Source organism: Oratosquilla oratoria, chromosome 28, assembly GCF_046742065.1.
Source record: "Oratosquilla oratoria isolate Oo_2021 chromosome 28, ASM4674206v1, whole genome shotgun sequence".
NCBI lineage: Eukaryota > Metazoa > Arthropoda > Malacostraca > Stomatopoda > Squillidae > Oratosquilla > Oratosquilla oratoria.
The window spans coordinates 27,038,590-27,062,692 of NC_134804.1; the positions used below are offsets into that span (position 1 = coordinate 27,038,590).

General features: G+C 39.7%; 1 protein-coding gene across 4 annotated transcripts in view; it reads left to right on the plus strand.

The window, feature by feature from the left end:
- Positions 1 to 24,103, plus strand: part of LOC143040267 (alpha-N-acetylgalactosaminidase) — a 145,342-nt gene that overhangs the window by 54,999 nt on the left and 66,240 nt on the right. For 3 of the 4 annotated variants that reach the window (XM_076211044.1, XM_076211045.1, XM_076211047.1), the window contains one exon: positions 7,285 to 7,334. The exons of the other annotated variant lie outside the window; for it this stretch is intronic. The gene's annotated coding sequence lies outside the window, so the exon portion shown is untranslated. The remainder of the gene's footprint in view (positions 1 to 7,284; positions 7,335 to 24,103) is intronic. 4 annotated transcript variants of the gene reach the window in all.

A 24,103-nucleotide genomic window follows, 5' to 3' on the forward strand; every position in this document is an offset into this window, starting at 1 on the left:
TTCAAATTTGGCACTGGGTGTAGTGTAGTGGAGTTGGTGGCTGGAAGAGTATTTCGATGGCGTGCATTGGCGGGAGTGGTAGAGACGAGAGTGGTGGTCGTGGGTGTGACTGTCGTGTTTGTCTACGTGAAACGGAAAGTAGTGCTGTGATGTGCACAGGCAAAAGAGAGGTGACCATGGAAAATCAACCCACAAGACGAACGAGTAGGGAGCTTGTTCCGGTGTTGCTGCCGTAATTATACAGTATATATACTGTATATGTATGTGTATATATATATATATATATATATATATATATATATACATATATATATATGTATGTATATATATATATATATATATATATATATACAGTATATGTATATATGTATATGTATATATATATGTGTATATATATATATATATATGTATACATATATATTTATATAATGTTGTGTGTGTATTTGCGTGTGTATGTGTGTATGCACTCGTACTCTAAAGAAAGAACATAGCACATGAACATAAACAGAACCACAAGTAAACACGCGGAACTGCCTCACCCACTACATAAACCAACGTACATATAACTCTTAATTCATTAAACAAAACTAACAACACAGTCTACTTTACCCACATTAACTGATTACTTAATAGTAAGAGAAGACAACACACAATACAATAGTGGACATACAAAACAAATACATAAGAGCATATCCTTCTTCAACAAAACAAAAGAAACCCAACAAACGCTAACAGACACCACGACAGAGATCATTTCAGTCCAAACACAAATAGCAAAATGCTCTTTCTTCAATCGAGTTGTTAATATATGGATTGGTCTACCATCCAAATTATCGATTGTTCCACTGTAGGGGTATTCAAAAAAGTCTCGACATTTACTTAGCTACAAATCCCCGCCTAGAAATATTTGCTTATAAATATGTAAAACAAGGGAAAAATTGAAAGTAAATGTGGATGAAAGCAAGGTGATGAAATGTACAAGGGGAGAAGGTGAAAGAAAGTTGGAAGTAAGACTGCGAGGAGTGAGGTTGGAGGAAGTGGATAGTTTTGAGTATTTAGGGAAACATGTTGCAGGAAATGGAGGAGTCGGGGTGGAGGTAAATTGTAGAGTGAGGGAAGCAAGTAAATGTCTTGGGGGGATTGGAGAGTGTCATGAGAAATAAGTATCTGGGAATGGAGACAAAGGGAAGATTATATGAAAGGGTGATTGTGCCTATGACAAAGTATGTGGAATTTAAGAAAGGCAGAATGGAGGTTTCTAAATGTTTTTGAGATAAAATATATGAGAAGTATGGTAGGCATTACAAGGTTGTATTGAGTGAATGTCCGGGATGGACAGGGAACTGGCAAGTAGGGCTGATTAAATATTATTTGGATGGTTTGGGCACATGGAAAGAATGGGCGAAGAAAGATTAGTAAAAAGAGTGTGGAAAGCAGAGGTGGATGGAGTGAACTTGAGTGGACAACCAAGGATGAGATTGATAGATGGGGTGAAAGGGGCTGTGAGGAAGAGGGGAGTGTCTGTTGAGCAGGGAAGGAAGAAGACAGGAGATGGGTTTGAGTGGAGAATGGTTGTGTATGGATGATATTTTGACGCAGCCCAAATAGGTTTCTCTTCGTCTCTATTTTTCGCATGAGGGGACAAGTTAGGTGGAGGGTCACCATTTAAATAAAGCGGCCCTTCTATGGACGTGCTGTGCCTTGCTGCATTCCTTCTCACCCGGGTAGTGGGCAGGAGACAAGGATGACCCTTCAACCATAAGGAGTTCAGATGAGAGGGAAACAAATGGGTGATGGAAGGGAGTGGGTGTGTCTTGGCTGGCTATCTTCCTTATAAGGAAAAAAAGACCTTATTATGTAGATAGAATAGATATGTACACATGTAAATAAATATTCATGAGTACATTATATATAATATATATATATATGTACATATATATGTACAGATACAGTACATGCATATTACTGTGAGCAAGTACCCGCCCGAAGGCAATCGCCGAGGACATTGCGATATTGAGCATGAAATTTTGGTGTCGCGTACCGTGACCATTCTCACACCACATGGCCTCTTAGGCTGCATGACATTGCATCACGGTACATTACACGTCATAATGTCACGTCACACGCCACCTTCCAAGGATATGACCGATCGCGCGGCACCACGTCATGTCAAGCTACGACACAGCGTGATGCAAAGGTTTGAATAGGTTAGTAACGTGATGTAAATCGCGTGTTATACTGCCGTGCCCTATACAGGAAGAACATCTCATTCACGATTATGAGAATAATGCTGTTTAGCTCACCACCCTGTCAACTCTCCCTCAATTATCCACCCCGCCCAACGTCATGAGTCGGCTTTTCTCCAGGATAATCCTCCCAAGAGGTGCAATTCTGAATTCTGTAGCGTCCAGAGCCATCAACACAACCTTAGTTGTCATGAGACGTTCCCCTCTCTTTCTTTGATCTCTCGTGTACACACACACACACGCACACACACACACAGACACACACACACGAGAGAGAGAGAGAGAGAGAGGACCAACTAAGATTTGCATGGAGTAGAAGGCAACTTACTAATCTGGATGAGAAACCAGCTAAAAATTAGTATACAACGAGTTATCCTGAATGATAAATATCTCTGGCAAGATGACAAGTGTGAAATTTCTCAGTTCCATTCTAGGGCCACTTCTGTTCTTAGTCTGTATCAATAACATTGACTGTCGGTTCACAGATGACAATGCTGCAAATGATCACTCGAAGGATCTTAGTATTCAAGAAGATTATTTAAGACTAGAACAATTGGCTGATGAAATTCAACTCGTGTAAAATTATACATATACAGTAGGTGATAATAGTACTAAGTATACAAGTTATTCTGAAACGTTCAAACCAAAGTGGAGAATGAAAAAGAACTCAGTGTATCAACGACTTTAAGGAGAGCGAATAGGATACTGGGATTGTAAGCGCGACCTTTTGACTTGAAAAGTCCAACGGAAGTCAACCGGTTATGTAGGTCATTGGTCCTCCCACACTTAAAATATGCTGTTTCTTTCCGTTCCCAGATCTCATTAAATGCATTGATAAGTTGGAGAAAGTCCATTGGGAAGACACAAAACTCGTACCGATTATATAAGAAACTAAGGACTATACACGAAAACAGGTTTTATTATTTGTCAGGACGTAGGTTTTTAACCTAGAAATAAGGAGATTATAATTAATTTTATAATGATTATCATTTACTTTATAATGATTATCATTTATTCTATTTATGATTATCATTTATTTTTTGTTATTTGTTTATTTGTTTTGTTATCATTTGTCTGTTTGTGTATTCTTATTTGCTTGATTCTCATTTATTATTAGTTATATGTCAATTTATTATTATTTACTATTTACCTGTTTGTTTATTATTTAACTGTACCTATGCGTTTATTTATGTATTTTATTTATTATTTACATTATTATAGTTATTATTTATTCATTTAATTATCATTATTATGATTTTTTTCGCATCCGACCTAGATATGGACCAAAAGGTCTCCTGTCGGCATGCTCCGCCTTTCTAATTCTTTGTCAACCGCTTCGCCAATGAATGGAATAAACTTGCAGCCAAGACGGAAGTTATAAAACTGATTGATTTAAAATTGACTTTATAAACTCCTAAGCAAATTTATTTTTTTATCTGACTTCATTATGGACAGAAAGGTCTTTTCTCATATATCACCATTAAAAGTTATTAAAAATAACTGAGAACCAAGGAACCGCCAAAGAATTTTATCATATACAGTCACCTCAGCAAGTTCCTGGTTAAAGATGACTCAGGTATTCCATCTACCCGTATGCCGGGAGGTGGAGCTTGGTGTGACGTCATGTCGACCACTACGACGTTGTCAGTTGTGGGGAAACAAAAGGCTCAGCTTTTTGTTTTCGTCGGTTGAAATGAGCAGCTGGGGTGGCGTGTTCGCTTGCTGTACTTGGCCAGCTGCGTTTCACATCCTGGCGTCTTGACCTTTGAACAACCGTGGGAATTTTCCCCTGCAGGATGAATTAATCAAATGGATTAGAGGCAGCCAGGCTAAAACATGAGAAACTCAAAGAAAGGGTCAAGGTTTTCGAATTGGTGTATTCCGCCCAGACTGGGAGAAGCTTCCTTTGGCTTTTAAAAAAGAAAGATAAAAAAGGCGACAGGAAGAATAATTAATATATATATATATATATATATATATATATATATATATATATATATATATATATATATATATATATATATATATATATATATATATATATATATATATATTGATAGTAATGATACTACTGTATACTTTGGGTACATTTTTGTATGCTCAAAGGTGCCTTCCACCGTTGCCTACATGACGTCATTCTGTCGACATCGACGGACGCGAACGATATTAACTTCGCTCGCAACTCTCTCTGCAAAGTGACATTGTGATGATTGTTGTCACCATTACTTTCTCGTTTGTAAAAGTGATCGATCTTTTTTGTTCTCTCTACCCCCCCCCCACCCCCGAGGTTGTTGCCACTTGCAAGAACCATTGGAATGTCCTGGCAGAATATCGTACATGTTTATCCATGTATGGGGACTGGTGTGACTGATATTTGTGCAGTACATTTTAGATGAACAAATACACTACTAGTTCATTCCAGAATGGATCTAGCTCAGTTTGGAGACAATTGCAATCGCTACAATGCGTCAGGTTCCTTTTGATGAGAGGAAGGGTGGGAGGGGTGTGGAGTGTATTTAGGGATGAAATGGGTGGGAGTGTTTTTATGCCTTTCCCTTTTTGGCTACCTCCCTTGGAAGGGGGAAAAAACCTTGGTATATGTATGTATGTATGTATGTCTTGAGTGATTGTTAAAGTTGAAGTCAGTCCTCGAGGCTTCAAGACCGGAGTCTTCTGCAAACCTACCAACCTTGGTATTTGCCTAAACGGGAACAGTGAATGTCCATCACAAGTTACACCGGATTACACAAGTCATGGTTGATAATATATATATATATATTTTTAATAAGGCAGTGGAAAATACCATCAACGCGCACCTAAAAATATGGTACAGACCCCCAACCGACAAAACCGAAGAAGTAAAATCACAATCTTTTACAAGAACACTATGTCCTCCCAGACGAAGCAGACCATCGACAAAGACGTAAAGCCTAACAACAGCAATGACAAAATCCTACCTGGACATTTTATACCAAAACAGGGACCTCATTGTGAATAACCCTAGCCAGACAACCTTGGTACTTTAACGTAGCTACCTTGTGCACTTGCCAAAAATAAATAAATAGATAATAATAATAATAATAATAATAATGATAATAATAATAACCATAACAACAACAATAATAATAATAATAACGACAATAATAATACTAATAATAGTAGTAGTAATAGAAAGAGAGAGGGACTTGTGAAGTCCTCAAAGAAAAGTACTTAAGAGTCGACTACGAGAAAAGACGCCTTACCTTTCACCCTAATCACGGAGTCATTATACAACACCCCCATTGAAACTCATTGACCCCCGTTAACATGGAAGGATCTGGAAGAAGGTATCATCATTGTACAGAGAGAACCCAACTTCAAGCGCCTTTTCATCCTAGAAGCACTTTACATAATGGGACACAATCCCAACATCAAAATTCTTATATCATACGCTTAGCTTAAAGGTTGATCTAGTGGGCGGAGCTACGGGTACTGTCCCCACATTGGCTGTCCGGATCAAATGTTTATGATCCGCATATTTTGTAGACATTGTCATCCATCTTTGTAACCAAAGTCGCACTGAAGATGCCTTAAATGTTAGGCGAAAGCTCTGCAAGTAAATTAAAAATAAGAATTACCCGGTACCTTGCCTTTGTATCTATACCCAATGAAGTTTGGCCAAGTAATTGAGGAACACAACGAGATTAAGCATTTTAGCATTAGAGAAATTGAAAATATCAGCAAAAGACTAATTAATGCAGCTTTTAAAAAGTTTAGTAATATATATATATATATATATATATATATATATATATATATATGTGTGTGTGTGTGTGTTTTGTTAAAAAAAAATAGAAGACAACACCGTCATTCACGCCAAGGAATCAGAAAGATCTAGACTTTTCTTTCTGGAAGCACTTAACATAAAAGACTTACAACCTACTATCAACAGACAAGTGGAAGCCCCTACCATAGCCCCCAGCACGAAGCCCCTCCCGAGGAGTAGCTCTCTCAACCACAACAACACACCTTCCAATCACACCGACACCCAAGTCCCTCTCCGGCGTTTCGCCAGAGTCATAGAGAGGACACTTGGTCCTCAACGGACACTTGGGCAGCGTTGGACTTCTAAACTCCAGCGGACATTTGTCCCAAAGTGACAAAATCCGCTGTCATCCCACACATATAATGTGACCTCCCCCCGTGTCTTATGTTGTGACCTCACCCAGAGCTTTCTTTGTATGTTGTGTCTTGTACTCTGTTTCTGTTACATTGAAAATGCTAACTTCGTTTAGCGAAATGTCTGTATACTCTTACTCAACAATAGTTCCTAATGTCTTCTGGAAATTTATTATTTCGTCTGTACTGTGAAAACCAGAAATCTACGTTCAGAAGACTTGAAAGTCTACTCAAGAAGCTTTGTAGCGCCGAATGCGCAGTTGTTTTTAACATGTTTAAAAGAAAACTTGCTGCCAAGATTTACCAATACATACACACACAAACACACACACACACACACACACACACACACACACACACACACACACATATATATATATATAAGCTGAATTTCAAAGAACCTAAATTGGTTTCTCGTTCTCATGCCACTACACGATGCTGGGCGTGAAGCGACCTCCTCACGCTCGTAATGAAACTCCTTTCTCCACAGAGGGTCGTTAAGACTTTAAAAGCTCTAATCTCAACCACCTTCACCACCCCCATTCCCTCTTCTATTCCTCCACCTTCACCTCTTCACTCTCAGTCGTAGTTCCTTTTCCCGCCAGTTATTTCCTGACTTCCCTTCTCTCTGACCACTACCGCCGCCTCCTCCTCCTTCTCCTCCTCCTCCTCCTCCTCCTCCTCCTCCTCCTCCTCCTCCTCCTCCTCCTCCTCCTCCTCCTCCTCCTCCTCCTCCTCCTCCTCCTCCTCCTTCTCCTCCTTCTCCTCCTCTGTAGTCCACCCACCACCACCACTCTCTTTCGTCCCACGTCGTCTGTTTCCCCCCCCCCGTTTTCTTTTTTCGTAAAATGTTAAAACAACCGTCTTTTGTTTGTTCCAGGTGATCTCTCCTGTCCCCTCGTAATCCTTGCAAACAGGAAGCAGTGGAAGGTAGGTGTGCATATCATACCTGGGTGTATTAAGATAACTATTGAATTATTTCTTGCACAAGTTTTATAGAAAATAAGGGCCATGACTGTCTCTGTCCTAAATGTCAAAATCTTCGGACACATTGTCCAAATCCGCAGGGTGCCATCACCCTTTTCAGGCGCCTCCGGAAGGCGTTATCACATTAGGCTATTTTCCCCCCGACTGTTGAAGCAGATTTGTAGCCCACAGGTTTCGGGAAGGAATCTGATATGTTGAGGGGGAAAAAGTCCAGCAAATGAAATGACTTTCTATGCAAAATATTGAGAAAGAATAGTTTGCCATCGTGATTTTACGGCGGAAAAATGTTCTGGAGTTGGGCGGTACCGCCGATTAAACGGAGGTTGGGGGTTAACCCAGGTAACTGCGGGTTGGTAGGTTCAAGCTTGCTTTCACGTGTTTTATATATATAATATATATATATGTATATATATATATATATTGTGTGTGTGTGTGTACGTATATATATGTATGTATATGAATATATACCAAGAGCTTTTTCCCCCTTACAAGGCAGGTAGCCAAGTCAAAGGAACGTACCGACCCCCACCCATTCCACCCCTCCCTCCTCATCTTTGCTCCTCTTGGGTGACGGGTCATCCTATATCCCGTCCACTGGTCAGAAGCAATGTAGCTAGACACAGCACACCCACAGCACATCCACAGCAAGGCCGCTTCTCTTAATCGGCGACCCCTCCCCCACTCCGTCCTCTCATGCAGAAGAAAAAAAAGACGGGGAGAAATCCCCTCTGACTGCATCAAAATATCATTCACACATAAGCACCCTTCCTCCCTTCCCTCCACTGGCCTTCCTCTCCTTGCATAACAGTATCATCTATACACAGGCAGCCTCCACTCATCCCAATCTCCTGCCTACTCCCTTCCTTGCTCAACAGACATTCCCCTCTTTCTCAACGTCCCTTTCATCCCATCCATCCATCTCATCCTCGATCGCCCCTCAAGTTCACTCCCTCCACGTATGTGTTTTCCTGGTGTTGGGTTGTCGTCTTTGCTTTGTATTATATAATGAGCTGGAAGTGTTTTGTCGGGTCGATGGATTGTATATTTGTGTGAATAATGTCTTTGATAATTTTCTCATATTGTCTCATCTGAAAATTATCGTTTACCAAAATCCGCACATCCCGTATATAACCAAGACACACGACAAAAAACCACTTCGCCATTGAAGATGGAACAAGACAGTTCCGAAACGTCGGGACCCAACGAGTGTTTCTCCTTTTCTGTATACTGCAATTAATTAAATACAATTAAGTAATTACTTGCGTCTCCGACTACAAACACGGTGAATCATGGAGTAGTCCTTAGGTCAGCATCGTAGACGAGCAGAACCCCGCCCTTGACTTGAGACCGCGAGACCGCTGTGTCATAAAAAAAAAAAAAAAAAAAAAAAAGCGTCGACGATGACCGAGTTTGAGGATGTTGTGGAGATGTGGCTGGACCGTGAGTCCTCGACGCAAGTCGCGGTTGAGTCTTACTCATTAGCAAGGAACACTAGAGATGTCTGGTGGTCCTCCGGTCTATAACGGCCTTGCGCTCGTTCCTTGACCCAGGAGGCTGCCGTGCCGCGCCTTCCATCGGATCTCGAGTTGACAAATAGACCCAACCCAGTCTAGAGAAAGGCTCCACCTTGGCCACGATTTGAGCTGTCATGTGGTTACCAAGCCACGTACCATTACAGTTGATGTCCAGTTCAACAAAGGAATTGCTGGTCCACACGTGTATTAAGGTATGTCATTTTTTGTCTCCTGCGACTGGAAATCCATTCAGAATGAAAGACACTCACATCGCGTTGCAAGGTATGTCAAAATATTGGAGCATATTTATTATATATATGTATATATATATATATATATATATATATATATATACACGAGTATATGTACAACACTGAATGAGTCCTAGTGAACAGATATACAATTTTATCAACCACAAATCACTTTAATTCTAAGCCATCAACATCGAGATTCTAGGATATATATGTACACACACACACACACACACACACACACACACACACACACACACACACACACACATATATATATATATATATATATATATATATATATATATATAATGATAATAGTAATTATAAACTGGTTATCAAGTTAACATTGACAATATATAATTTGTTTAAATTTTAGAACTAGTCTAATGTACGTACTCGTACATAATGGGCAAGGCGTTGTCGTTAGATTATGATGTTAGCAATCCTTACCTTGTGATAACCACTCGCAATATCAATTTCCTGTGACCTGGTACTCCGGACCTTGAGACGAAAGAGTACATGGCACTGTCGTCATTTATTCAGGAGGACTAAGATTCGAATCTTCAAGTCACACATGTTCCCTGTCTTGTTGTATGGTTGTGAGACATGGACATTGAATGCTGATTTGGAGAGGCGTCTCGATGTCTTTGGTACTCAGTGCTTTCAGAGAATCATGGGGTATCCCTGGAATGACCTCGTATCAAACCAGAGACTATACTTTGAGACAAAGTCTAGGCCAGCTACTTCCAGCATAATTCGTGAAGGTCAACTCCGGGTATATGGGCATCAAGTGCCACGTTTCCCTCATGTTGATCCTACTGACAAGGTCGCCACTTCAAGAGACAACAACCCTCGATGGAGGAGGAGACGAAGGGGGCGGCCACAGAATCCATGGCTAGGCCAAACTGATCGAACCTGTCCAGAGTTGTATGGAATGGGAAGGGTGTCTGCATGGGAGCTTGCTCGGAGAGACTGGGGACTGGTGCCTGCGTGTGAGTGAAGTAACGTGCTCCCTGGAGTATGCCCCCATTTGATGACGAAACAGTATGTATACACATACTCTACTGACTAAGGCTGCAGTTAGCAGTTGAAGTAGTTTTTGATTATCCAGCTTTTCTTTTATTCCGACAGCGGGATTTTCGTATGATTTACAAATGCTCTACATTTCTCCCTAGTGTGTGTATATATATATATATATATATATATATATATATATATATATATATATATATATATATATATATGTGTGTGTGTGTGTGTATGTATGTATATATATATATAATATGTATATATATATATACATATATATATATATATATATATATATATATATATACATACATACTATGTATATGTGTGGTTCCCCACTGTCATGGAACACGATTGTTTTTGCTTGAAGACAACGACGCTGTCATCAGCAGGTCGAGGGCGGTCCCGACCTGGAACGTGCTGGTCACTGGAAACCCGTGGCAAACCCGGTCATGAGGTCATGTCCGCCTCGAAAGTCATTCGAGGTTGACGGTGTCGGGGGGTATTTCCGCTCATTAACCTCCTGGGTAACCCCAGGCAATTCTGTTCAGTTCAGAGAACCCCCAACCCGCCCCGTTCAGGTTTTTATGCGAAAGCCACAGTCTTGGAGATAGCGGAGGCTGGAGTGCCTTCCAGTACATCGATTCTTCGGTCATCAGTGCGCCCCTCTATTGTACATACATGACTTTTTCCCTCTTACAAGGGAGGTAGCCAAAAAACAAAGGCATAAAAACCATTCCCATCCATTCCATCCCTATCATACTCCACTCCCCTCCATCCTCTTCCCTCTCTCTTATCTTGGCACCTCCTGGATGACGGGTCATCCCTGCATCTCCTGCCTCTGCCTCCTTTTGCAGTTCCCGTTTTCTTTCCTCCATGCACCTCTACTCTTTACCTGAAACAACCCAAGAAAAACATAGATAAGCAAAGATAGATAAATACATCATTTGGCACAGTAACTACGAAAAAAAAATCTGCATTTCCTGCATGACTTGCCCTCAAGAACCACCGACCCATAATTACTCACGCAATCCACCTTCCTTCTCCGGCTCCCCCAGCAGCTTTGAGCTACTCCGTCACCGTAAAGGGGGGTAACCAGCCATTACTCGAAGAGTGAAAGTCTTTCGTTCGACCCTTCACTGCGGCTCTCCACCATTTGCGAAGTAATGTTCAGAGTCGGGGCGCCAACAACGGGAATGGGTTGCAATAGAGAAATAAAAATAGATTGGGATTCGTAACGAGCGGGCACCCGATTGGAGTACAACGGTGGCGGGGGGGGGGGGAGCGGATGCTGGGCCCACTTCGTCATTATGTATAATTGAACACTTGAACTGTGGATATACCAGGCCAAACACACACACACACACACACACACACACACACACACACACACACACACACACACTCACTCTCACACACTCGTGGCGCAGTGGTAGAGTTCCCGGTCGCCACTACGGCGGCCTGGGTTCGAATCCCGCCCAAGTTTGAAATAATTTCAGTATCGCTGATGTGCGAGTCGTTACTCCAACTCGTGAGCGGGGAGTTGGTGTGTGTGTACGTGTAAGGTCACAGCATTACCCATAGATCGATCATGTATGACCTCTGAGCTCTTTTCTGGGAGGGAAATAGCTGTCGATCACGAGGCCAACACGTGATCCAAAACCATGGTGAAACACACACACACACACACACACACACACACACACACACACACACACACACACACACACACACACACACACACACACACACACACACACACACACACATCTTGCCTAACAGAGCAGGGTACCGGCTTGCAGTGCTGTGATGCTCTTCAGCGGGAATCAGTCTTGGACAACTGAATTAGCAAGCGAGCGCGGTAGGCCTATTATTAAACCAGCAAGCCGGTATGCAGGTATGACTACATTACATGTGATTGTGTGATTGTGTGGATGTATTCTTCCCTTGATGCTCTCTTTCTTGCTCCTCTCTTTTTTGTTTCTCTCTTTCTCCATCTTCTCCATCTTTCTCCATCTCTTCCCATTTTTTGCAGAAACACAACTTTCGTTAGAACAATATTTCCTTTAAAATTCTGTTTATTTCAGGTGTGTTCCTATTTTTTCCACTCCCAAGTTGCAAGTATCTCATTTATGCCATATATCTTCAAAATTTCGGAATTATTATATCCAGTCTGTATCCCCAAATTTTTTGTTCTCTGTTTCATAAAATTGACATTTTCAAAGTTATATCTTTCCTGCCTGTATGACTCGTCCCTTAGCTCTGGATTCTCTACAATTAAGTGGAATTCCAATATCAAATGGTCACACCTTCAAGTAGGACATCAGTAAACTAAAGAATATTATTTACTATTTTCCTGTTTGTTTATTATTTAACTATACTGATGCATTTATTTATTTTGTTTATTATTATTTATGCTGTTATAATTTTTTATTTATTTATTTATCATTATTATATATTTTTTCGCATCCGACCTAGTTATGGACTAAAAGGTCTCTGTCGGCATGCTCCCCCTTTGTAATCCTTTGTAAAATATTGCTCTTTAGTCAGCAGTAAATCCAGTCTGCTAATTAGTTTTATGATCCATGGTATCATACTGACCATTGCTATATTTAGAAGAATAATATCCAATAAGACTGCATTGCCATTCTTTTCGACAGTTTTCTTCAATAATGATCCTATATTTGAGCACATCTCCTTGTAATATTCTTCCCTCCATGTCCTTGTCTTATGGGGTATAAACTGCAAAATATCTTTGAGCTTCCATGCCCACTTTCATGACTCGTTCGCCCCTTCATTCTCCCAGTATTTCATTGACCTCCTAAACTTCTTCACTGTCATCGTGATAGTCTCTCTCTCTTCTCCATAGGTCATACACCTCATCGCGTAAACGGATATTATTTTTTTTCTAATTTGGTTTTGATTAGATATGATGCCAAGTTCCACCGTCCTCAAGTAATTGCTTTCCTCAAATCTAGCTACGAGTACTATCAAGGCATCAGTGTATGCGCTACCTTCAAGGCTCTTTAAAATTTGACTTTTAACACTTGTTTTTATCATAATAGATACCATTTCCTCGACTTCTGATCCATCACCCTTCAGTAAATAAAAAAAATAAAAAATCCGTTTTTTTTTTGTCTCAGCCTCTCTGACGAAATCTCCAATCTTTGCACGCTTCTCCGCCATTGTGTCTCTCCTTTTCCACATTTTTTTTTAAAGTTGCCATTATCATCCTTTCATGGCTCACTGATTAACTCGTTCACTCCATATTGTGACTTGAATTAAGTATTTATTGCCCCCACCAAGCTCATATTTGTCGAACTTGTAGACTTTTCAAATCTCCCCATTGTTTGCAGTTGTTTAATGATATTAATACTATTTCCTCAGCTTTCACAAGTTTTACCTTATCACTCTTGACAACGCACGATTCTTCGTCCATCAACAAACAGTCATACATATTCGCTTATCCAGCTGCATCTCTCAATAACGCTTCACGATTTTGAAATAACTGTGTTGTCTTTTTTTCTGCATTATATTCTTCTTCCTTTGTCTACTGTTCGGTTATCTCTTACAAATGAACTTGTTCATCTTCGTGAGATTTTTTCCCAGTCATTTTCTTTATCTTTCTTGTTGATGTTGTTATATCAGCTATAAATATCTCTTTGCCTTCGTGTGTGTATGTGTGTGTGTGTGTGTGTGTGTATTCACCTCGGATCTGCTGCAGTCTCTGTCGAGACAGCCAGACACTACCCTACGGCAGTGAGCTCAGAGCTCATTATTTGCCGATCTCTGGGTAGGTCTGAGACCACTCACACACCACACACCGGGAGAGCAAGGTCACAACTCCTTGACTAACGTCCCGTACCTACTCACTGCTAGGTGAACAGGGGCTACACGTGAAAGGAGACAAACCCAACTTATCTCCGCCCGTGTGTGTGTGTGTTGCGTTTATGTACAGTAATTTACGATGTCTCCCGTTCGTCCGGCAACAGATGATTTCAGAAGAAGATTCACCAAATCCTTTTGCTTTTGTGGTTATTTATTTCGTCTCCCTAAGGGTCTCGTTTGCCTTTGGTCTATTTCCAATATTTTGTATTTCTTCCAGTTGATTTTCGCATTTCTTTGTATTCTTCCTATTTTTCTTGTATATATACCCTTTATTTAATTTTCATTTTGTATTTATTTGTTTGATTTTGTTTTTATTATTAATATTTTTTACAAATCATATCCTTTTGTAGTAAAAGGCCATTCTTGTACTTTTATGTCTTATCCATTGACATGTCTACTTTTATTTTCTTTGTGTAGCTTCCTGGCGATAGATAATTCCTGATTAAGATCCCTTCCTTTGTTTTTGCTATTGATTTATTTCCCATTATTTTATAATGATATATATATATATATATATATATATATATATATATATATATATATATATATATATATATATATATATATTCGAAAAATATGGGAACATATTCTCTATACAATTATATATATATATATATATACTGTATATATATATATATATATATATATATATATATATATTATATATATAATATAGGAACAGATTCTCTATACAATTGGAATTAAAATCGACAGCATTCTGACAGTAATCATCTTGTTTGTATTTTCAAGGTTTCTGACAATAATGTGGCCATTCGGGGTTAAGCTAAGACAAGTTTTTACCTAATACTTTCACTTAATATCCAACGTTTCATCTATGAAACATCTGCAGTAAAAATCTAGAATATACAAAAACACAAACACACAAAAACGAACAAAAACTTACGTTATATCATTGTAACCTCTTAATTTTTGTGTGTTAATTTTTGTATAATTGTATTTTTGTATATTCCATTTTTTCCTGAAGATGTCTCTATGTTGACGAAACGTTGAACATTAAGTGGATGTATTTGGTGAACTTGTCTTCCCTCAGCCCCCAGATGGCAAGATCATTGTCAAAAACTTTGAAAATACGAACAAGAAGATATGTATATATATATATATATATATATATATATATATATATATATATATATATATATATATATATATATATATGTGTGTGTCTTATATCAGGATTTCAAATTTCTTTTTATTGAAATTAATTTTCCACTCTGGCATCATCATCAGTGTGTGTTTGGTCGTGTGCAGACACGATTCAGTGACCCTAAATTGTCGTGACGAAAACTTGATTCAGAAATAAGAGGAATCAAATCTTGTCAACCGCTTATTCAATGAATAGAATTTGAAACTTTCCTAAGTAATTGGAAATATAATTTTTTTAAGGTAGAAAGTGAATATTAAGAAAATGCTTGTATATATAAGGTAGCATGACTTTACTAATTGTATAAGTGATTTTCTGTGAATATACGAAATTACAGGCACTGGTGGTTGTGGTTACCTATGTAATCCCATTGTTTTCTATTGTGCATACAACAAGAGGACACTAGTATTTATCAATTGCAAGGTGTGAACCAAGCGGATATGCTGGTCAAAGGATCACGACCAATCTCAGTATCTTATTTGATGTCCCCGGGGGCAGAATTACAATCCATAGATAATTTAAAGTCGTTACCAATAATTACACCAACATCCTTTTCATTTTCCACCTAGGTTGTTGTTGTTATTATTATTATTATTATTATTATTATTATTATTATTTTCAATGAACCTGTAGTCGTACTTAGTATTATTTCAATATTTGTGCTCAAGTTTACACTTATTTGGGTTAATTTTCATTAGTCATTTGCAGATAATTGCGTATTTATCCTGTATCACCTTACCAGTTCAACAGTAGGTCCCCCCTCTCTCTCTCTCTCTCTCTCTCTCTCTCTCTCTCTCTCTCTCTCTCTCTCTCTCTCTCTCTCTCTCTCTCTCTCTCTCTCTCTCTCTCTCTCTCTCTCTCTCTTCTTTACTCCTTTAGCTTTCACTATTTTATGATCCCACGCTCCCACTTCGTTCAGACTATCTTTGTCTAGTAATCTTTTTCAGATTACTTTCCACGATGACGAAAACTAAAAGCGCTCTCCATTCATGCCAGGTGTGTTTGTATACATAAATTTCTTCCCAAAGAAAGTATCATTACTCGTGCCTGCAACATCCGGTTTTCACTGTCTTAAATCCTACTTTAAAACAATATTTCATCCCTTTCTCCGTCCTGCACATCTTCGTCATTAAACTTCCATTATCACGAACTCGGATTTACTTTCAAGTTTACCAAATATTACTCACAGCAGTCTGTTGCCAATGCTCGCATTCGTGTCTCCTTTTTTTTGCACCATTTTAGTTTTCTCCTTCTTAACATAGGTAGGAGGTAAAGGGAACACGGGCTGAGGGAAACACTTTTATTCCTGACTAGTTTCGCCTTAGTGGCTTCTATAGAGGAAGTGTTTGAAGTCAAGCTGGTCAATATATATATATATATATATATATATATATATATATATATATATATAGATATATATATACACTGTATGTATATGACAAAAAAGGGAACGTGGCAATGTGTCTGGTTGGTCCCCCACTCGACGTCATCTGCCGGTGTGATGAGTTGTCGCAGCGGGTGGACAAAATATCCGCCTGTTGGTCGTCGCGTGGCTGAGCTGTCCGTCTGGATCAGAGGCTCTGTGTATTTTGTCCAAGATGACGAAGCGTGCTGCTGCTTTAGCCCATATCAAATCCCCAGTCCCTTTACCTCCTACCTACATTCGTCACATTTGTTCACACATTAATGGATCAGTTATTTGCCTCGATCTAGAAATGTTCCCTCTCTCCCGGCCACTATTCTCCCGGCCACTATTCTCCCGGCCACCATTCTCCCGGCCACCATTCTCCCGGCCACTATTCTCCCGGTCACGATTCTCCCGGCCACGATTCTCCCTACCACTATTCTCCCAGCCACTATTCTCAGGCCACGATTCTCCCGGCTAGGCTACTATTCTCCCGGTCACGATTCTCCCGGCCACTATTCTCCCGGCCACTTTTCTCAGGCCACGATTCTCCTGCCTCTCGCGACACCAGTTCCACACTATCTATTTTTAATATAACTTGTAATGTCTTGAAAACAGGCGTCCGGGGTTAATCGTATTCTTCCACACATTCATTTTCTTTGAGCTCTTAACTCCTTATATTATAGGTAGCTGCCTCAGTCATGCTCTTCATTACTGTCGCGTCATCTCTTCTCGGTGGTTTTCTCTTCTTTATAGCTTCACTTTAAAACATTTATTTTCATCTTTCTTTTCATAAATATATACTACATTTCATTTCATTGTCATAAATCGCACCATGTCATTCTCCACACCATTTTCATTTAATTCTTTGTACCTCCGCCTCCTCTCTGTGTCTCACTCACTCCTCTCCCTCTTCTTTTTTTTAAAACTCACGTTCTCGTCTCGATCAATCTCTCATTTTTTTAAACACCTTACCTTCTGCCGTTACTTTTCACATCTTACGTCCGATTGTGTACCCTTCACCTCTTTTGCTCCACAGTCGAAACCCGGTAGTTTTTATCAGATATTTAATTGGACGAAGGTTCTTTAAACCATTGGTTCTCGAAGTTAGGTCACAGACCACCAGCCAAATTGAAAGAGGAAAAGAGGGCATACATATATATATATATACATATATATATATATATATATATATATATATATTATATATTTATATTATATTATATTTATATATGTATATATATATATATATATGTATATAGATATCACTGTCAAGTAATGTAACACATTTGTATAAATACACTAAAGACCCACTGTTGATTGGATTAAGAAAAGAAGGGAACTAACGATTTCCGCATATTTCGATCCTCTTCAGCCAGTGATCGAAATATACGGAAATCGTTATTTCCTTTCTTTTCTTAATCCAATCAACAATGGGTCTTTAGTGTATATATATATATATATATATATATATATATATGTATATATATATATATATATATATATATATATATATATGACCATCTATATGAATACCACTAGAAAGTCAGCTAGCACCTTAGTTTAAAAACCAGCGTCTTGCCGCAACTAATATGGCTTTGCTCTACCAGGGGTTTCTCACTTCCCACTGCGTGGGAGTGGGATGGTGTGTTTTTTATTCGAAGGGTTGTGGGTGTAGTGGAAGGGACGGGCCTGAGATCTGTAGTCGAGTTTGTGCTGTATGGGGGGGTGGGGTAGAGGGCTGGTATAAGTTCCAGAGTGATCGTCTGTTTGTTCCCCAACCTTTGTGAAATAGTAATTTTTGGAGTTCGTAAGATCGGAGGCAGGATGCCTTTAATTGTTTGAGTTGAGGATTCCAGGGGACCCTGTTGTCGAGGATCAGGCCCAGAAATCGAATCTTTTCTACCACTTGCAGGATGATGTGTCCTAGTTTATTGATGGAGTATCTTAGCAGCAATGTTTTTATTTTCAGAAGTGATTGGTAATTTGTTTTAAGGTGGAGGAACAGAACCTGTGGTCTGCTCATTAGTATTCTTGGGCTACAGCTTCTTGGAGAAAGCGGTTGGTGTGCGGAAGGTGGCTCTCGACCCATAGGGCGTCGACAAAGCTTACAATTATTTGGGGAATAATCGTTTTGTTATAGCGTCAGTAGCTTTGGTGAAAATAAGAATTCTGAAGATGCTTCCATGGGGGAATTGTCGTCGGATATGTGGTGTGGATAGAGCTGTTGCTGTGCGATATTCTATAGGTTAGAAATTGGGATATGGTGGTGGGCATAGCACCTGGAAATCATAGGAGGTAAAACTTACATAGAACCCATCGTTTCGTAGCTGTGTCATGTGCTTTAAAAATAATAGATTAATATATATTTAGATAGATAAATTAGTAAATAAATAGACAAATAATTATTTTGTAAGCAAATATAGTGCGGATTGTCGTTTTTGTCTGCACTAAGATATAAGAACATAAGAATGAAGGAGACTGCAAGAGACCATAAGGCCTACACTAGGCAGCTCCGTATCCATCACCACCTGTCATCCCCATCCATAAAGTTGTCTAGCCGTTTTTTAAAACATCTTCTAGTTTCAGCGCTCACTACATGGTTACTAAGTTGATATCTGTAGTACTCGGCCGATTCGGCATACTGTTTGAAGAGGTGGTATGAGAGGATGGAATAAACTTAGTAACCATGTATTAATCGCTGAAACTACCAGTTGTTTTAAGAAACGATTAGACAACTTTGTGGATGGGGATGACAGGTGGTGATGGATACGGAGCTGCCTAGTGTAGGCCTTATGGTCTCTTGCAGTCTCCTTCATTCTTATGTTCTTTGATGTTCCAGTTGCCATGAGTCCGTATAAGACCCTAAAGCAGGTATTACACGGGCAAGTTCTTGCCTGATCACCGCACGTTCCGTGAACATAAATTTCTCGAGCCTTTCACGCAGTTTAATCACATGGGACGCGCTACACTCAGCTATTCCATCAACAAGTTTGTTTACAACGGGGGTCTTATTGTTTTTGTGATCAGCTGGTAGACATAACACGCTCAAAACTCTTCCTCTTGTATATGTCTGCCTATATATACACAAGACAGCAGAAGGGACTTATGGCTAAGGTCATGGTTGTCATCCCTATGGCTGAATACGAGGAGTCTACAGGTGGTGGAAAAACAAGAGAGAGAGAGAGAGAGAGAGAGAGAGAGAGAGAGAGAGAGAGAGAGAGAGAGAGAGAGAGAGAGAGAGAGAAGGAAGGTATGAACTCGACGTGCAGAGGGAAATATAACAATCTCGTTCAAGAACTAGCACATCAGTTGGATGCGGCTGGACAGAAACCAGTTTCTGGAGACGTTGGTGATGATAAAACCTGGCATAGCTAAACAAGACACCAGAATGAGAAGTGCAGTTCCTTCACAGGATAGGTTGGCCATCACGCTTATTTGGTAATCTTTGTTCAGAACTGAAATCGAGGATCGCTCACGTTTCTCTAAGATTAATTACTTCTCTGCTTCACTTTTCCATTGCACAGCCATGGTGAAGGATTCCGTGATGCACGTTGCTGCTGTACAAGGTAAAAAAGAAGAAAAAAAAATCAACGGATCCAATTGATAAGAAAACCAAGACGAGTTAATAAGAAAATGAATAAGAATTAATAAGGAAAAAAAGTGAATTCACCAAAACATGTATATTTCCGACCCCAATATCGTCCATTTGGAATATTCCGGTATTTCACTCTTTAAGGAGGTTCAGAATAGGGCTGCTCAGTCGTGTGGGCTGCTGCCGATCTGTGTCCCTAGGCCCGCCCCAAGATGACCATTGAGCTTACACCGCCTACTGTGTGGGTTATACTAAGACAGCGTTTCCCGACCTAGGGTATTGAAATCAATTATAGGGGTTGCTGGGAAGTGATGCACACAAAAATCACATTGATATACGTATCATTGGTTACCTAGTTGTACATATTTGACTTTTTCCATGCTATTTTGTTTTTCTGGTGTGTTCTTATTTCCTCTACAAACAATTTTGTCAATTTGTTTCAGTTCTAAGGAATCAAGAAAATAAATCATCAAGCAGCACATTTCACTTTCTTTTATTCTTCTAATAAGATGCTGTAATGACTATCATTTATTCTATATTATTTGTTTATTTGTTTTATCATTTGTCTGTTTATTATTATTTGATTAATTCTCATTATTAGTTGTGTCAATTTATCATTATTTACTATTTACCTGTTCATTTTAACTATACCTATGCATTTATTTATGTATTTTATTTATTATTTACATTATTATATTTTTTATTTATTCGTTTATTTATTTATCATTATTATGATTTTTTCGCATCCGATCTAGATATGGACCAAAAGGTCTCCTGCCGGCATGCTCCGCCTTTGTAATCCTTTGTAATAACAAGATAGGGGTGCTGGACTGCTTAGACATGAACACAGGGGGTGCTATGGTCGGAAAAGGTTGGGAAACGCTGGACATTTAAGGATTTCCGGAGACCATGTCCTTCACTCACAATCACGCGCCAACGTCGGACTTCTGATTGTTAGTTGAAAAATATGAAGTTATTATTGGTGGGAGTGCGCATGCGCGCGTGTGTGTGTATGAGATTCACCACGGTCTTGGATCACGTGTTGGACTCGCGATCAACAGCTGTTACCCTCCCGGATGAGAGCTCTGAACTCACATATGGCTTGATTTATGGGTAATGTGACGTTACACACACACACACACACACACACACACACGCACGCACACACTCTTATCAGGAGGGCAACAGCTGTGGGTCACGAGTATGTGAACCAAGGCTATGGTGAGTCACGCTCGCCCTACCTATTCTGCATTTCCACCCATCGAATCATGCTGAGTACTCGTATAGTAAATATCATTTGACTTCAACTCATAATGCACTCAGTCAGCACCTACTTCGAGTAGCTTAACATAAGAGGGACATCATATTTTTATAGGAGATTATGTAGACTGTTTTTCTTCTTGTAACTTTGCGTTTATCCTCGGATTGGACACGTGTGGAGCAAAATGCTCATCAAAGTCCATGCAACAGTCTCGATTTCTCATTGGGATGACGTCAGCATTCACACAACTCTGTACCAACTTCTGCCTATACTACAATTCTCATTATTTCAAGGGACTTGCGAGCCATTTGCAAGTTCATCTTGTAAATGCTGCATGCAGAGGCAGTCTAGACTTGCAAGTCTTTTCGTGGAAGTAAATGTTCATGCACCCGCATTGATAGTAATAGTGAATTTTCATTTTTTGTTTGTTCATATTTCCTATGAGGCAGCTTTACACACCGGTGTAAATATTCTAAGATACTTTATATTTTCACTAAAATGGTTACTGAAAACGAAAAATAAAGCTTCAATAACTTATTATTTCCCTTTGGATCTCTTGACTCAAAAATATATACTGTTGGTACCCCTTTTGTTACTATAATTATAATAGATTGGAATATATTGGGTCGACTATTTTTAGAGTATACGTATATTTCAAATATAAAGCGTGATCGACTTGTAGGGTATTTTCCCTTGCGGCGATAATATTTTATCCATACTAAAGGGAACCTCATCGTGACTTGAAGTCTAACCAACCAATCCACAGGTTGTCCTGTTGTTACTTAAGACGCTTAGAATGATAGGATGGGTTAACTGGAAGATGGCGGCGGATGTCTTTTTCCTGCCTGCCGTTAAACGAGCATTTATGTAGTTGAAGAAAATCTGCCATTGTTAAAGGGTAAGAAAATTGTCTCTGTTAATCACTTCACCCTTCGCTTTATGAGTTTTGTCAGCTAGGAAACCCTCCTCTTGCTCAGTTGTGTAGGGTAAACCATAGAAGTGTTAACTTGTAATCGAGGACAATGCTCTGTGTGGTTTTACGCCGCCAGAAGATTTTATTGCGTTCAGTGTTATTCCTCTCCTCTTCCTTAGATTTTATTGCTTTGAATAGTATTCCCCTCCCCCTCCTTCCCCAGTCCTTTGATGGTTTGTAGCTCCGCATTCCAGACTACGCACAAACCCAGCAAACCAGCAAATTAGACGTGTCAGTAACGCTCCAGGTATATAGTCTCATGACGTCATGTCGACGTGGTTGCTCATTGGTCGAACCCAGTCTTCAGAAAGTTAAAAACCAGAACATGATTGGCAGAAAAATCATGGCCGAATAAGTTGTTTCCTCAAGGGGTGCGCGTGTGTGTGTGTGTGCATCCTTGCCATTGCATGTAGCATGCATGAATTATTTCATTTTTTGCGCGCGCCTGTGTATTTGTAGTCGTGATATACAAGGTTGATGTTGTGCACTTGTGATCCCGTCTTTGCATCTATTTATCAGACTTTTCCTTAGATTCGTTGCTGTTGTTGCTGTTCTCGTTCCCTAAACAGTCTGGCCGAGCAACCCCATATTCCCGAGGAACGCTATGACTGGAACGGTGTTTTCCCATGAATTCCTTATAGAGTATATATTGTGTTGTTGGCATGCGTAATTGCGTACAATGCAGTCTTCCATTATGTGTTGTATAGGATGGGGTGAAGTGTTACATTCTGGACAGGTATCTGCGATGCGGTCATCCAGCCTCTTATGGTAACTTGGAAGGGCTGGATGGTGACCGCACTGCATCCTGTCCTTTTAGGGGAGAGAAGATACAGAAAGATGGATATCAGGGGGTCAGGCATGCAGTGGTGTGCTGTCTTTCAGTCTGTTGATGGAGCAGTGAGCGATATGAACATGCTTCTAGATTGGGGTGTCTGGTGGTTATGGAGGAAGAAAAGAGAGTATTTGTGTGTGGTATAGGTATTCGGGTGCTGGTTTGTTGATTCTTGGCGTGGTTGGGTGTTATGCTATTTAGTGTAGTGGGTGGCCTGTGTTTGTGGAGGCTGTGGCAATTGTTTGTGTGCCTCTCACGTCAAGGTGATTCTTGACTTTGAGGACTTTCGTTTTATGGTGAAGATGGTCTGTTGGTGTCACATTTGTGCAGTCTGTCATAATTTTTAAAGCTTTATTCTGTATAGTCTGTAAGGTGTGGTGTGCCTCAGTGAGATTAGGGGTTCATGTGGGGATCGCATTATTTTTCACTGAGCGTATATGTTGTTTGTGCACTGTAATGGTAGTTTATTTGTTGTGTCCGATTATTGTACCTGCATGTGATTTAAGCGCATTGAGCTTAGATGTGCAGTTTGTCTTTATGTTTGTGATGTGTTGTTTGAATGATATGGATGTATCGTGTGTTACGCCAAGAATCTTGGGTGATTGTGTGTGGTATGAGGGTATAGTTGATAAAGAGTCATGGTATTTATTTATATTCTACTGTCCAGTTGGTGAGAAGTGTGGTTGTGGATTTGGTTGGGGCTATTTTGATTCTGTTTGTAGTAAACCAGGTGTTGGGTGTGTCGAGGTATGGTTGTAGTATTTCTGCGATTTTGTCTGCGTTACGGTGTGTGCATGTA